A 15,300-nucleotide genomic window follows, 5' to 3' on the forward strand; every position below is an offset into this window, starting at 1 on the left:
TTTTAGTTTGTGGTTACTTGATGTCGAGGAAGAAAATATTCGCCTTTGTATAAAGAATAGGTATCAGGGTGTCTTTTCTGCAGTGAAAGATGTATATATCGTATTTTGGTATATAGTGGAAAAGCATAAGCTTTGTGCATCTGTATTTGAGATGTCAATGATGTGGAGTAAAGTCTGCTATAAGATCCTGGAGGCAAATAAGTTGTACAAGATTCCCATAGCTCTACGGGGGAATTGAATTACCTTTGTGAGCAGCTGCTGCTGCTGCTGCTGCTGCTGCTGCTGCTTCTTCTTCTTCTTCTTCTTCTTCTTCTTCTTCTTCTTCTTCTTCTTCTTTTCTTCTTTCTCTCTCTTTTTTTTTAAGTATTGGTGAAATGGTCCCATTGGAAAGGTTTCTAAATAGGCCTCTCCAGGCAGGACCACGAGCTCAAAAATCTTTGTATAGCTTTGAAAATTGAGGAGTAGCTCTGCTCTGAAGCATTTCTGGTGGTGTTTTCTGTTGTTGTTTTGTTTTGTTGTTTTACTGTAATATAGGCCTACAGTATTTGCACTAAAGAAAGCTTGTTAGAAAAAGCTTGCTGCTATGGAAGAAAGAACATATTAAAACTTTTTTTTTTTTGGTTAGCTTTTCCACTTTCAATTGAGTAGTTTTTGTAGAATAAAATGAATTAAGATTGAAGAGGCTCTGATGGTTGGTTTATTCCATCTTTTTCTTCCCATCTCTGCTGTCGTTTCTCTTTTTCTTCTAGACTTTTCTGCCTTTGGCCTTGGGGGTGGAGTTGGTCTCTCTGGTGGGTGGGCGAAGCGGAGAATGGCCTCTTTCTGCAAACGGTGAGGCGGGCCACTGGCTGGGGCATAGAGCTGTCCCCCCCTCCTTCCCCTCCTTTCTCCTGCTTGTCCTCCTGACCCCCCCCTTAACTCCTCCCAGTCCTGTTCCCTCTTTCTCAGGGCCTGACTCTCAGCTAGCTGCCAACTACTGTCAAGCTGTGAGCCAATAAAAGTTCAAGGTCCTGTCCCTTCCTAGGGGTATTTTGTTTGAACAATTTGGCTCTGGAAACCCAAGAATCTTCAAAGAACCAATGAAATGTATCGCTAAGATTGTCCAGGTGAGCAAATGAGATCACGGGCAGGAAAGGCCTCCAAAAAAACAAAAAAAACCCGAGGCGTGCATCTAAGTGGACGATCACATCTTCAGATTTTCTTTCTGAAAAGACACAGGCTGTTAGGTGTGGAATGAGAGGTGTCAGCCCAGACCCCATTGCTGCGGGTAAAGGGGGCACATCTGTTCGGGGCTGATCCTCCCTTGCAGCGTAAATGGAATGGGGGCCAGAGCCTTCGGGAGCGCAGCTGGCTGAGAACTAGTCCCTAAAATTGCACCGGGCACTGCAAATCTGCTTCGGACCAGCTCGGTGTGCAGGCCTCATTCTCTGGAGGATCCAAGAGCACTGGACTGAATCAGAAGGGCCCTAAATCCCCAGCCTGCCCCCACTATGCAGTGGCTGTTGAGTTCGGGAGAAAGCCATTTAACTGCTCTGAGGCTTCGTCTCCTCCTCGTCTGCAAAGGGGAGGGCAACGACCGTCCAACGACAGCGCCCACACCAGCAGGATTAGGGGAGCTCCTCCTTTCCCTTTTGAGAGGGTCTGGGGCATTAGGGGATGGGGCACTCAGAAGTCTCCACACGGGGCCTCCTAGGAATCTCTTCTGCCTGAGCAGACACCACAGAATGAGATGTCTGATTTCCTGGGTGGTGGATGTGTCCCCTAGTTGTGTAAGGGTCAAGGATCTCTGGGAATGTTCACGTGGGCTTCTGTTGGCTTCGGGGACTATGCCGCCCACGGACAAGCCTGTGCTCATGTCTCTCCACGTGCCTCTCATGCCTAGGCACTTCTAGAACACCTTTCATCTTCCACTAACACTTCGAAATCTGCTTCGTTTCAATTTCCACCTCTTCGTCCATATGGCAATTAGAGAGGTCGACGATTGCCAGGCACTTAGGAGGTAGAGTCATAAGCCTCTTTGGGCAGCTGTAAATGCCTTAAAAACATCTGGACAGATTTTCAGTCTTTTTATTTTTTTAAAAAGATTTATTTATTTGAGAGACAGAAAGAGAAAGAGCAGGAGGAGGGGCAGAGGGAGAGGGAGAGAGAGTCTCAAGCAGACTCCGTGCTGAGCCGGAGCCCGATACGGGGCTTGATCTCATGACCCTAAGATCATGACCTGAGCCGAAACCAAGAGTCAGATGCTTAACTGACTGTGCCACTCAGGTGCCCCTTCTTTTGAGAAAAACAGTAAGGGGCCACCATCATTGGGTCCCTAGACCTACCAGGGTCTGTGAGGGAATTTTGCAGTCACTGCTAAATCTAGGCTGTCCTGGTCCAAACCCCGTTGAGTGAGCCGGGTTGACGGTAAACTCTATCGGTGACACGTCCAGCAAAGTTGGAGTTTCAAGGATTAGGTAGAGTGTTCTCCCCTGGGAAGGATGTGTTGGTGACAGATTCCTGGGGCTCGCTTCTGTTGCTGGACCTAGATAGAGTCCCCAGGTACATAGAACTTTGTCACCAGGCTTTCTCTGCTCATGGCACTGCCACTACATGAAGGAAAAGGAATTTTTCCTGGAGCCGGTATTTTCCAAGACGTTCAGCAGCATTTGTGCCTTGGGCTACTGAATGGCGCCTTGTATGTGAAGGCATGTGAGAAGGTACGAAGTGCTAAAATCAGGAGGAAACCTAAGTGGTTAAAACCCATAGACCTTGGTTAGAGAGTTGACTGATGCACCCTGCCTATGACAGCCATTGGGCTCTGGGCTCCAGTGCCATGTTTGAAGTGGAAGGGTGCAATTTCCCTTTGGGCCCCATGTGTTTAAAGGATGGAGGAGATATTTGTGCACGAGCAGCCAAGCCCCTGCTGGCCCAGGGCCCCCCCTCCAGGCCCCAGCAAGGAGGGGGGCCGATGGCCTCCCCTCCTGGTCAGCCTCGCTCCTGATCCATGATGCTGCTCTTGCATCCTGGTGGAGAGTCTGTTCCTCTCTGGACAAGACAACGAAGGACTGCTTCCTGAGAAGTTGTGAGCTGTTAGGACAAGTCCACCCACCCTTTTTACAGTCAGCCCTTGCCTTTGTAGAACCTGCCACAAGTGGAGACAAACTGCTGGCCCATGACTCTGCCCTGTGGGCAGGCTCCTCCTGCTTCCTGTCCACTGGGCCCTGGTGGACAGATGGCCCAGTGAAGTGTCCAGGGATTCTATCCAGTCACTGGAAAATTCCACTCATTTAAAGGAAAAAATAAAATCCACCACAGGCTCCATCTCTGGAACTAGAAAAGTCCTTAATCAAACAAAACACACCTTACCAAGTCCTGGTGTCAGCCAAAGGAGAAACAAAGGAAAACACAGACACTCAGCAGCGTGTGGCTTGGTTTGTAATGGTGTTCAGCTGGGTGTCTCCAAGGACACTTTAAGGACATGGCCCTGCTTAGACATGGGGGACCCCGTTCTTTATCCAAAGGCAAGGCAAGGTGCAGGGTGCTGTGGGGCCTTTTATCTAGGGCTGTTCTAGAATACAGCACTGCCTTGCCTTGTAGGACATTCAGTGAAGTATTCAGTATTATTTAAATCATGTGCGACTTTTTAAATTAAGGTGAAGTTCACATAACCTAATAGCAACCCTTTCAGAGTGAACAATTCAGCGAGATTTAGTACCTTCACAGTGTCATGCAAGACACACACTCCTGCCTAGTTCCAAAACATCTCCTCACCCCAAAAGGAACCCCGACCCATCAAGTAATTGCTCCCCATTTCCCCCTGCCCCCCCGTTCCTGGCAACCATCGATCTGCTTTCTGTTTCCATGGATTTATAGTTAGGCAGTATTTTTCAGAATCCCAATGAGCCTATTTTCTGAACTAGAAAGCAGTCGGGAAACATCAGCACGGAAAATAAACTAGTAAGTATGAATGGCAATATAGTCGGCCCCTTGTTGTAGGGTCTCATAGGTTTCAGCTGGCTCCACATTCATGGTCTTGTTCAGAAGCCCAAGAGACAAATGTTACTGAACGTGTTGAAATTATCAGCTCCAGGAGAAATTCCTTTGCCCTTACACAGTGTCGTGTCTGGTACGCTGGCAAATATAGTCACTACCTTGATCCGCTGCATAAGGCATGCATTTGTTTCTCAAGTAAAGATGGAATAAACCTGAAAAGACCGACTCTGTTCGCTGGTGAAAACAGACATCTTTTTCATGTTGTAAACACAGGACAATGGCATTTATAAATTAATTTTCCAAATTGATGTGTAGACAGAGACTGTCGCCACCATATTCCTACGGATATAAGGGAGAAAATATCTTATTCGTTGAAAAATATTTTTGTGTCCCTACTAAGTGCGTGGCAACCATGAAAGTCGCTACTGGGGACACGGTTGTATAGGACACTATTTATACAAGTGTTAACAGAAAGCGGTTCTTTGCTCCACGATCAAACATTTTCATTTGCTGTATCGATTGACTACAAACTGGAAGCTTCCCTCAAGGTTCCAGTCTGATGGGAGTGAAAGGATGGGGACGGCAGGCATTCCGGAAGCAGACGCTCTGGGGTTTGGCCTGTGGCCGGTGGAGGTTTCAGAGAAGAGTCCGCAGCAGAAGGGCCCTGGGCTAGCCGGGCGGGGGGCGTGCACGTCTGCACAAGAGGGACTGGAGCACGAGCACGTGAGCAGAGGGAGCCGTCGGAGCAAACACCCTGGTGCGGGAGGAGGTGGGGGGGGCAGCTTTGGGGCCTGGGAAGGAGACCCCAGTATCTGAAGCGTGGGCTGATTTAGGGGGTGATGGAAATTTAACCTGAGATCCCAAGGGCCCGACAGGCTTGGCTTTGTCATTAGTTGCTCAGGCAGGTGACATCCTTGCGCTGGGGAGATGGGCGTGATGAGGAAGCGGGTGCCTGTGCGCATGCGCGCGCGCACTCCCTGCCGTTGTTAATGACGCGGGATCGAGTAATTACTGAGAGTCTCCGAGAAGACTTATAAGGTGTCACGGGTGCAGGTATCACTGGGACTTCCCCTAATCTAGGGAAGCTTCCCAGAACTCGTGGCATTTAAGCCAAGATCCCAAAAGTAAGCAGAAATGAGAGCTTTTATTTTGAGGTCTTAGGAGCTGCAGAGCGGTTTTGAATGGGGAGTGACACAGTGACAGTCTCATTCGAGGAAGCTGAAGGCACCAGATGTGCAGGACAGGGGTGGGTGGTGAAAAGAAGGAAGGAGGCTGGGACGAGCAGGGAGGAGGCCCTGCCTAGAGCCCGGGGGACAGCCAGAGTTGCCGTGGGCTCAGCATGGCAAGAAGGTGCTCCTGCGGAGTCCAAGATAACTGGTTCCAGGAGCCAAACCCAGAGGAGCAAGAGGGCAAGAGGAGGAGTTGGGTGGGGGTGGGGAGGCATGTTAATTCGAGGAGTGGACAGGATTTGCAGGTGCACACGTTCTGCTGAGCGCAAAGGCGGGCCTGCAGCTTGGAGCCCAGGCAGGCTGGGAAAGCCAGACGAGGAATTTCCTTCTGGAGAAAACCACACAGCCTTGCAGACGGGTGCTGCCACCAGCGCAAGCTTCCAGCCCGGCCTGAGCCTCACCCTTTGTGCTTTCCTGGTCAGTTCTCTCTCGTGTTCCTCAGAAAGGGGGTGCTCAAGCTGCCTCCTCTCTCAAATCTTCTCCAACCCCCTCACTTACCACAGATGACATCACGGCCACTTCGCAGAAAACGGAGGCCATCAGAAGGGGATCTCCTCACCCTATAATCTACAACCTTATCAGCTTGTCTGCCACTTTCCCTCCTTCAGCTGCCTTAGCAGAGAAGCAACCTCCTGCCCGCCCCCCCTCCCCCAGGCTCGCCGCACCGCCCAGCTCTGGGTGCCACGGGGTCCTTGTTCTCAGGGAGCCTCGGGAGCCTGTGTCCTCTTCTTCCTTTGCTGTCATGGACCTTTACCTCTCCAAGGCCCCCTTGCTTTCCCACCAGCATGAAATGAGGTGAAGTCTCACCCATCTTAAAAATGCCAAGAACCTCCCTGGACTCCTCCTCCTGGGGCAGCTTCCCAGCCGAGGAGGGCCGGGGTGGGGGGAGGGGGAGATATCTTCCCTTGCTGGGCCACTTGCTAACCCCCCTCACCCCCTCTTCCCTTGCCCCCCTGCGGGTGGCTGCCACCCCCACGGCCCCAACACTGCTTCCCTGTGACCAAATCCCACCCAGCGCAGCCTGCATGCCCTTGACCACTGCACAGCAGCGGGCCCGGCTCCCCACTCCTTCTTGGGTCTGCCGTTTCCTTTGCCTCCCTCTTCCTACGCATGAGCCTCGACTCTTCCTCACCACCTGCCTCAGGGCAGCACACCGCCCCATCCTTCTCACCGCCTAGGCAGGTTTCAAATCTGAATGTTCTAGCCAGCCCCGATGCCACCATCCTCGTCCACAGCCACTTCCACTCCACATGCTGCTGCCCAAACTGATGTTGTGTGTCCACAGTCTGCTTCCTGCCGCTGCAGGATCTGGGGTCCTACCACCCAACTGATTATGTAAGTTTCCTGCTCCAAGCCTAGACTAGAGATCTATCAGTTAGGATTCCTTTCAGCTGCGTGGGAACTGAAAACCCAAACAAACAGAACCTTGAACACGCAGGGTTTTATTCTTGCCTACAACAGTCTGGAGCCAGAGGTGAAGGGCTGGGCTGATGGTTCCATGAAGTCATCAGGGGCCAGGGTCCTCCAGCTGTTCTTTCTTGTCTATTCCCATGGGCGACCCTAATTCCCCATGACCCAATTTCCAGCAAACTCTGGCCATTATATTTATTTTCCAAGAAGCAGTATGGAGGAATGGGAGAGGGGCATCCTCTACCCCCTTTATTTTTTTCTCCCCCCCCCCCCTTTTTTTGAGAGAATTCGCACATGCAGCGGTAGGGGGCAGAGGGAGAGGGAGAGAGAAAATCCCAAGCAGGCTCCATGCCCAGCTGAGATCATTACCTGGACCAAAATCAAGAGTCAGACGTTTAATCGACTGAGCCACCCAGGCGCCCTCCCCCACTACCACACACACACTTTTGACTCCTTCCCTGGGAAACCTTATGACACTTCTGTTCATATATTATTAGCTAGAACTTACTCCTAAGGCCAGAGCTAGCTGCAAAGGAGTCTGAGAAGTACAATCTGAAATACAATCTTAGTAATAAAACTGGGGGTTATGTTGGTAAGGAAGAAGGGGAGAATGGATGCTGGAGGAAGCAACTAGCAGTCTCTGCCATAGGCGGCCCTTTGGCCACCCGAACATTCATGTGCCCCCCTCTTCCCATGTATTGAATTATCCCCTTCCCTCTTCAGGGGAGACAACCCCAAAACCTCATGCAAATCAAGGCCCAGGATTATCAGGTGATGTGTAAGACTCTCCATGGGCTTCAGGTGTAGCTATACCAGGTGGAATGGGTACGTGGTAACTGAGGTAAAGACCCCTATTCAGAAAAGGGAGCACGTCGGCCACTAGTTCTTAAAAATGATCCATTGCTAATAGGCTGGAGGAGTAAAGACCTCCCTCCTGGGCAGTGGAGTAAAACGCTTGGTTAGCCCCTCTGGCAGCCGCTGTTCTGTTGTCTGGGAAGAATTCTTCTGTCCGTTGTCTGTGTCTCTGGGCTTTTCCTTCTGGAAGGTTCTTCCTGGTCCATCATCCGCCACAGTATGCTTGATTGCAATGGGCATTGGGAGCTTCAGAGAGTTCGCAGTCTACTTGCTGCTGCTACAGGTTCTGAGGCCCAGGGATTGTACTAGAACTAGCTGTTAAATGACAGGCCATAGTTAATACTTGTTCAACGCATTTTTTTTTTAAAGCTTAGGCTTTCAAACTATCTGCTTCTGGTTAGTTTCTTATACAAAACCCACAGCTAAAGATCTAGTGTAGCCATCATTGTAACATGGGAGCCCAGGGTGGTTTGAGAAGGTTAAATGCACCCTACGTGGGGCTTGAACTCACAACCACAATAGATAAGGTTAAATTCAAACCTTCCCTGTGCCTAACCACACGGAAGTTTACTTTGATGTGAAGACCTCTAGAGAGATACGCACAGAAATCACACTCCCCCCTCTCCCACTGCCCCCAATCTAACACACCTCTGCTTGGGACTTCAAATGGAAGATGGGTAATTAGGACACACACCTGACTTCCTTCCACACTTGCTTCCTGTCTAGCCTCCTCCCCAATATCCTCCAGACCGAAGAGCAGGGCTTTCTCCTCTGTTTGCTTCCTGAAGTGAAGCTCTACCATCAATTCTGTCAGGTTTGCTTCTTGATATCTTAAAGAGGAAGTTAAAGACATCCAGAATACCCTATTTCTTAACCAATGACTGTCTTTCAAGACTACTGTCTGGCTGAAAAAAATTCTATTTTGGATGTCAGAAGCTAAACAGTACTTATCTCCTTCGCATTTTTTTTTTCTTTGCTAATCTTAACTTCACTTCCAAAGCAAGCAGATGATTGCAGTGACCAGGAAGAAGGTCACATGCACAGCAACACGGAAGAGAAATGCAGTTGTTCCATTTTTCAAAATTGGATCCTGCTTACATCATTCAAGACTTCCTGTTTGACTTAGGGTAAGTCCAAAATGTGTAAGAGTGTTCTTTGGGGTCTGAGCCCCACGTATCTCCCAGCCCCATCTGGTCAAACTCCCAGCCTCACACTGAGCACAGCTGTCATACTAGACTTTTCTCACTTCCTTTAGCACGTTTTGCTCAGGACCTTCCTAAAAGCTTCCGTGTAGTCTGGAAAGCTCTTTGCCTCTCTTTAATTAACCAAATCTTGTTTATTTCTCGGGTTTCGATCCAAAAGTCACTGCCTTCAGGACATCCCTCAGAACACCTTGTGCCCTTGTGACTATTGAATTAATTATTTTAAGGATATATTAAGTACCTCTGTTTCCCATTGAAACATCAGCCGGAGGAGGACAAGAATGATGTCTGTTCTGTCCTCCTGGCACATCATCAGATCATCATAATCTCTAATCCGGATTAGAAAGATGAGTTTCTAGAATGTGAATCTGCTTAAAACCCTTCCTCTTCGCACTCAGGGGAAAGTCAAGCTCCTTCAGGTAGCTTCCAAGGCCCTGCCTGCTCTGGCCTCATCTCCTCCCACCTGCCTCCCCCTTCCCTTCCACATTCATCTAGACTGAGCTGTCTTTCTGTGTACTAAAGCAGGGGAACCTTTGCCTGTGAGGCTTCAGATACGCTATGCAGATTTGTATTCAACCTTCAGCTCTTAGCTGAGAGCTGCATTAATTGGTTGATTGACTTGTTCGCTCATCCTCTTCTATGTGCCAGGAAGTGTACTAAGTCCCGAGGAAACAGGTGAACAAGACAGATGGGGGCCCCAGCCCCATTGTTCCCTTCCCTGACCACCCTCACCCTGAGGCTGGGGTACGTACGGGCTCCACGCCTCTCTGAAGAATCCATAGCATTGCCTGATCACACTGCTGTAATGACTATTTCCCTGTCTCCCCTGCTAGCTCATGAACTATTTGTTGAATGAATTTAGGAACCATCAAAATCCTTTGCTCATGACAAATAAAAAAAAAAAAGAAACAGAATGGATGAACTGGATCACAGACATTGTGGGCAGGGGGAGCAGGGTCAGAGACAAAGGCAGCAAGAGGGGTCTCTGCTCCTCCTCCTTCCCCAGGAAGTTACAGAAAGTGTGGTCTGAGAAATGTGTGTGGAACCGGACACAGATTCTGTTTATTCCATGACCAGAATAGGTAAACCCAAAGAGGCAAATGGTTAGTGGTTGCCAGGGGTGGGGAGAAGGAAGAAGGGGGAGTGACAACTTAGTGGGTGTGGGGTTTTCTTTGAAAAATAGGTGGAATTGGGTGAAAATGTTTTAAAACTAGGTAGAGGGGCGCCTGGGTGGCTCAGTCGTTAAGTGTCTGTCCTCGGCTCAGGTCATGGTCCCAGGGTCCTGGGATCGAGCCCCGCGTCGGGCTCCCTGCTCTGCGGGAAGCCTGCTTCTCCCTCTCCCACTCCCCCTGCTTGTGTTCCCTCTCTCGCTGTGTCTCTCTGTCAAATAAATAAAACCTTAAAAAAAAAAAAAAAAAACCTAGGTAAAGGTGGTGGTTGCACAACATTGTGAATATACTGAACGCCACTGAATTGTACACTTTTAAAATGACTTCGTTATGTGAATTTTACCTCAGGAAGGAAGGAAGAACAGGCAGACTTGGAGTTGGACTGACGGGTGGGTGTGGGGGTCATTTCTTTTCCTCTGCCAGTCCCTGATGAGGGCACGGTGACTCCTAGGACTCTGGGGCTGGCTGGGTTGGCTCTGAAAGGAGGAGGGGCTTCCCAGAGCCACCTGGTTCTCCTCCAGGTACAGGTAAGCTTGGAACACCTGGACACTGGCCTCTGTACGCACCTGGGCACTGTGCAAGAGCATCACAAGCCTCTCAGGTACAGGAACCAGACAGACAGACGGTGGGCTTTCCTGGACGGGGCAGAAGAGGAATCCTTTGGGATACATCCGCACCAAGAATCAGGTTTCAAAAGCAATGGTGAGTAAGTGTGAACGTGTTTGTGAGGGCAGGAGATTGGCTTGTCTAGCTGACGGGCAACGTGGTCAAAGGGAAACCGCCCACAGTGTGGAACCAGAAGGATTGCTTTTTGGTCCCTGTTCTGCCAACTAATGGCTGTGTAATCTTAAGCAAGGCACTTTTTATTTCTAAATAAAAATAAAAGCCACAGTCATTGCTGGTGGGAATGTAAAATGGCACGGCTCCTTTGGAAGACAGTTTGACAGTCTCTCACAAAACTAAACATACTCTTTATGAACCCGCAATGGGGCTCCTAGGTATTTTTACCCAAATGAGTTGAAACCCCCGCACACAGATGTTTATAGCTGCTTTATTCATAATTGCCAACCAAGATATCCTTCAGTTGATGGATGGAAAAATAAACTGTGGTCCATCCAGACAATGGAATATCATTCAGCACTAAAGAAATGAGCTACCAAGCCATGAAGAGACAAGGAAGAACCTTAAATGCCTCTTACTATGTGAAAAAAGCCAAACCGAAAAGGCTATGATACTGTATGATTCCAACTACATGACTTTCTGGAAAAGGCAAAACTACGGAGACCATAGATCAGCGGTTGCCCAGGGTTAGAGGGGAGGGAGGGCTGACTAGGTGGAGCACAGAGGCTTTCTAGGCAGTGAAGCTACTCTGTGTGATGCCATAATGATGGAGAGAGATGGCATTATACCTTCATCCAAACCCACAGATCGTACAACAGCAAGAGTGAACCCTAATGTAAACTATGGGCTTTGGGTGACAATGACGTGTCGTTCATGGGCTGACCTGACTGACGCAGGTTCGTGGTCAGCTGTGCTGCTCTGGTCGGGGCTGTGGACGGTCGAGGAGGCTGCGCCTGTGTGGGGCCATGGGCTATGTGGGAAATCTCTGCATGTTTCTCTCAGTTTTGCTGTGAGCCTTTAAAAAAATAGTTTATTTTAAATAAAGGACCTGGAAAAAAAAAAAAAAGCTCTCATTGTTGAGTGCTCGCTCTGCCTGTCCACTCTGCATTTAGTCCTTCTAACCGTCCCCGGGCTCTAGATGGGGAAGCTCAGGCTGACAGACGGGTGACTTGTCCAAGGCCACCCGGCTGGTCTTTGCAGAGCTAGGAGTGACACTGCAGCCCCGGCACTTGGCCACCTCTCTGCCTCGGTGGACCATGAAGATGACGATGATGGTGGTGATGACATCCCCTGCCTGAGGTGGTCCTGAGCCCTGGCTGGAAGGGTCCTTTGGAGAGGTTTCCATGGAGATTATTATTATCTTAAGTGGAGGAGTGAGAAGCTGCCCATGTAAAGGATATGTGTGAGCTCTTGCAAAGAGGAGCTCAGGGTAAACTCAAGGCAGTCCCCTTTCTCAGGCCTGTGAGGACAGAACAGAGTGTGCGTCTTGTGAAGGTGCTGGGGCTCTCGTCTCTGCCCCTCATGCTCCGGCCCTCGTGGCCTCTCTGGCCGGCGCTGAGGTGGAGCACAACGACACCCAGGTGACTTCCCCTGATTTTTCATGCAGAGGATGGAGTGCAGAGCTGACCCAGAGGGATCCAGCGTGGCATTAGCGGCCTTTCAAGGCTTTCCGCCCCGCGCTGGGTCTCTCATTAGCTGAATGGCCTGGGGCAAGTTACTTAACCTCCCTGAACTTCCATTTTTCATCTGCAAACTGAGGATTCAGATACCTACTGCCCAGGGTCGTTGGAAGGCTTACGTGAGATAATACACCACATAATACACATAAGGTGACTCAGACGTAGTAAGCCCCGCAGCGTGATTAATGCTACGCAGTCGTCCTTCCTTATTACAGCACGAGGGAGGGGGAGCCCAGAGAGAAGCAAGTCATTCGAGGCTACACAGCTAGTTTGCGGCAGCTTCCTCGGCGATCCTTTCCACCCCTGCCTTGGTCAAGCCTTTTCTGAGAATCCCTAACCCATGGATGAACTGATAGCCTGCACTTCACACCCGAATGATGCCCCTCACTCCCGTCGGGCAATGGAATTAGAAAACCACAGGTAGCTACTGTTTCCCAGCTCTGCCGCTAATTTACAAACCAGGACTGTTTTGTTGAGCTCCTCTGGACTGAGGCTCTACTCTTCGCTTTGTGTGTGAGCTGGGCCCCCTGTGGGAGGTAGCTGGGCTCCGAGGGATCAACACGCCTCTCCTCTCCTTGAGTGATTTTAATATTCCGAAGCCAGAGACCTCCCCGAGGGGACCCAGACTCCTCAGCGTTTCCCTGACTGGGTGACACTTACGCCCGCCTTCTCAAAAGTGCTGCCTGGCGTACAGATCTTCTGTCTGGTTAAAGTGACTTAAAAATGATTCTATTTGGAAATTTTCGCAACAGCTCCAGAGATAATAGCAGACACCTCTGGCTCCCGTAAGGCTGTCTCCGACACCCCAAAGCCAGCCGTGTGCTGACCCAGTCTTTGCCCTGGGCAAACCTCCCCGCTGGGGTCTCTGCTACTCTGGAACCCCTGCTTCCTCCTTCTCCCCCACCCCACCCCCCCTAGGGCCCATGGCTACTGACATTCCCCACCCCCCCAGAGCCAGCACTCCTTTCCCTTCCCAGGGCCACCCCCTGGGCCCCAGGAGCAGGTGTGAGCGAGTGGCTGGTTGAGGGTAGGGACATGGTAGCGCAGAGACCCCGAAGGGGCCCTTTGCTGCTAGGCCCAGCTGGGACATCATGGGGAGTCCACAGGAATGACCACTAGCACTTCAGCAGCAGGCCTCCCTATGCTCCCGCTGTTCCAAGCACTTAATAGACAGTCATACTATCATTACTGCACTGTAGAGATGGGGAGATTGAAACCCAGGAATGTTAAGTAACATGTTCAGGGTCACACAGCTTGAAACTGGAAGAGCAGGACTTTGAGCCCATCATCTGGGCCAGAGTGCCCCTGGCCACCACCTCATCTGATCCCACGCACCCCATCACCTCTGCCCTCTGCCGCTGATGGGTGCCTTCTGTCACGTCTGCAGTGACATCCTCAGGACATGGCTGTGTTCGCTCTGCGAGTCAGGACAAGCACACGGGGTAGAAGGCCATAGGTTGAGGCCCCTCTGTCCGCAGCCTCATCCCCACTTGGGAACCCTTCAGGGGTGCTGTGATCTGAACGTTGGTGCCCCCCCATTTGTATGTTGAGGTCTAAGTCCCCAGGTGTGGTATTAGGAAGTGGGGCCGTTGGGAGGTGATTAGGTCATGAATGGGATTCGTGCCTTTATAAAAGGGGCCCCAGAGATCCCCGTCGCCCCCCTTCCACATGTGAAGACACAATAAGAAGTCAGCAGTCTGCAACCCAGAGAGGGACCCTCATCCAATCATGCTGGCACCCTGATCTCAGACTTCTAGCCTCCAGAAATGTGAGAAAGAAAGTCTGTTGTTCATAAGCCACCTACCTGTGACATTTTGTTAGAGCGCCCCAAAGGACTGCAAGAAATGATTTAGTGCAATCATCTTGCTGCCAGGATGACCCGGGCCAGGTCTGTGGCCAGCTGCCTCGGGCACCACATGGAGACCTAGAGTCAGCCCTGAGGCAGCAGGTCTGGGGTGAGGCCTGGAAGTACCCTCAGCCCTAGAGAGGCTGCCTGAGAGCTTGACCCGCAATCCACACCTGCCTGGGGGCTGAGGATGTGAATGGGGCACCCAGAAGTGGGGTGTGGGGTGAGGGAAGGTATTGCTTCCAGCGCTGGCCCTCCCTGTCCCCTTCTTCACCCCTCCTTGTCTGCATCAGCCGCTCCAGGAGCAGACCCTGCCCAGCCGCCTGCCACCTCCTCCCATGCCCTTTCTCATCCAGTCCGGACCCTCTCTTCCATCAACATACACAGCCTTGGTTCCCTTCCACCCAATGAGGACATGCCCACAACACCACTCAGCACAGGACCCAGCAGCTAGGGGCTCAGCAGGTGTGAGCTTCCTTGCCTATTGCCCATCGCCTCTTCATGGGCCTGGACTCAGCCCTTTAGGCCCGTTGTCGTGGGCGACACTCCCCTCCCTCCTCTCTACCTGGGAAACTCCTTCTCTTTCTTCAGAACTCAGCAAAGGTGTCACTTCAGGCAGTTAGGGGCCCCCACCCCAGCTGCCACCGTGCTCTGCTCACACTTCTCAGAATACTTACTGAGAGGTTTTAATGTTGTTGATTTGTCTGATGTCTCTAGACTCAGCTCCACAAGGATGAGGACACAGCTCTTCCTTTTCTCTTTGAATTGTTTAAAATTTCTAAAAATCCCACAAGTAATTCATGAATATGTGCATACTGTAAAAAAAAGAAAACAATACCCAAAATGTCAAAGCCCCAAGTCCCTCCCCAGAAAATCTCACAGTTAATAGTTTTTTGAGTTTCTGTCTAAATTGATTTAGTATCTTCTTACATAAATGAAATTAACCTATTATGCATTGTTCTGTGGCTTCCTTTGTCACTTAATAATAGATTGTATGTGTGGTAGGCAGAATAATGCCCCCTTTCCCAAAGATGTACATGTTCGAATCCCCCAAATCTGTGAATATGTGACCTTTTATGGTAAAAGGGACTTTGCAGAAGTGATTAAGTTAGGACCTTGAGACAAGAAGGTTATCCTGGGCCATCTGGGTGGTCCCCATGTAATCATAAGGGTCTTTATAAGAGGGAGGCAGGAGGGTCAAAAGAAAGATCGATTTGAAGATGCTACACTGTTGGCTTTAAAGTGGAGGAAAAGGACCTAGACAAAGACGGCAGGTGTCTTCTAGAAGCTGGAGAAGGCAAGGAAATGGATTCT

General features: G+C 50.3%; 1 long non-coding RNA gene across 2 annotated transcripts in view; it reads left to right on the forward strand.

Moving 5' to 3' along the window:
- The first annotated feature begins 5,425 nt into the window (after positions 1–5,425).
- The window catches only part of LOC118534403 (uncharacterized), a 29,375-nt gene continuing 19,500 nt past the window's right edge, over positions 5,426–15,300 (forward strand). For both annotated transcript variants that reach the window (XR_013441632.1, XR_013441633.1), the window contains exon 1: positions 5,426–10,542. This is a non-coding gene — a long non-coding RNA (uncharacterized LOC118534403). The remainder of the gene's footprint in view (positions 10,543–15,300) is intronic.

This window comes from Halichoerus grypus, chromosome 10 (assembly GCF_964656455.1).
Source record: "Halichoerus grypus chromosome 10, mHalGry1.hap1.1, whole genome shotgun sequence".
Lineage (NCBI taxonomy): Eukaryota > Metazoa > Chordata > Mammalia > Carnivora > Phocidae > Halichoerus > Halichoerus grypus.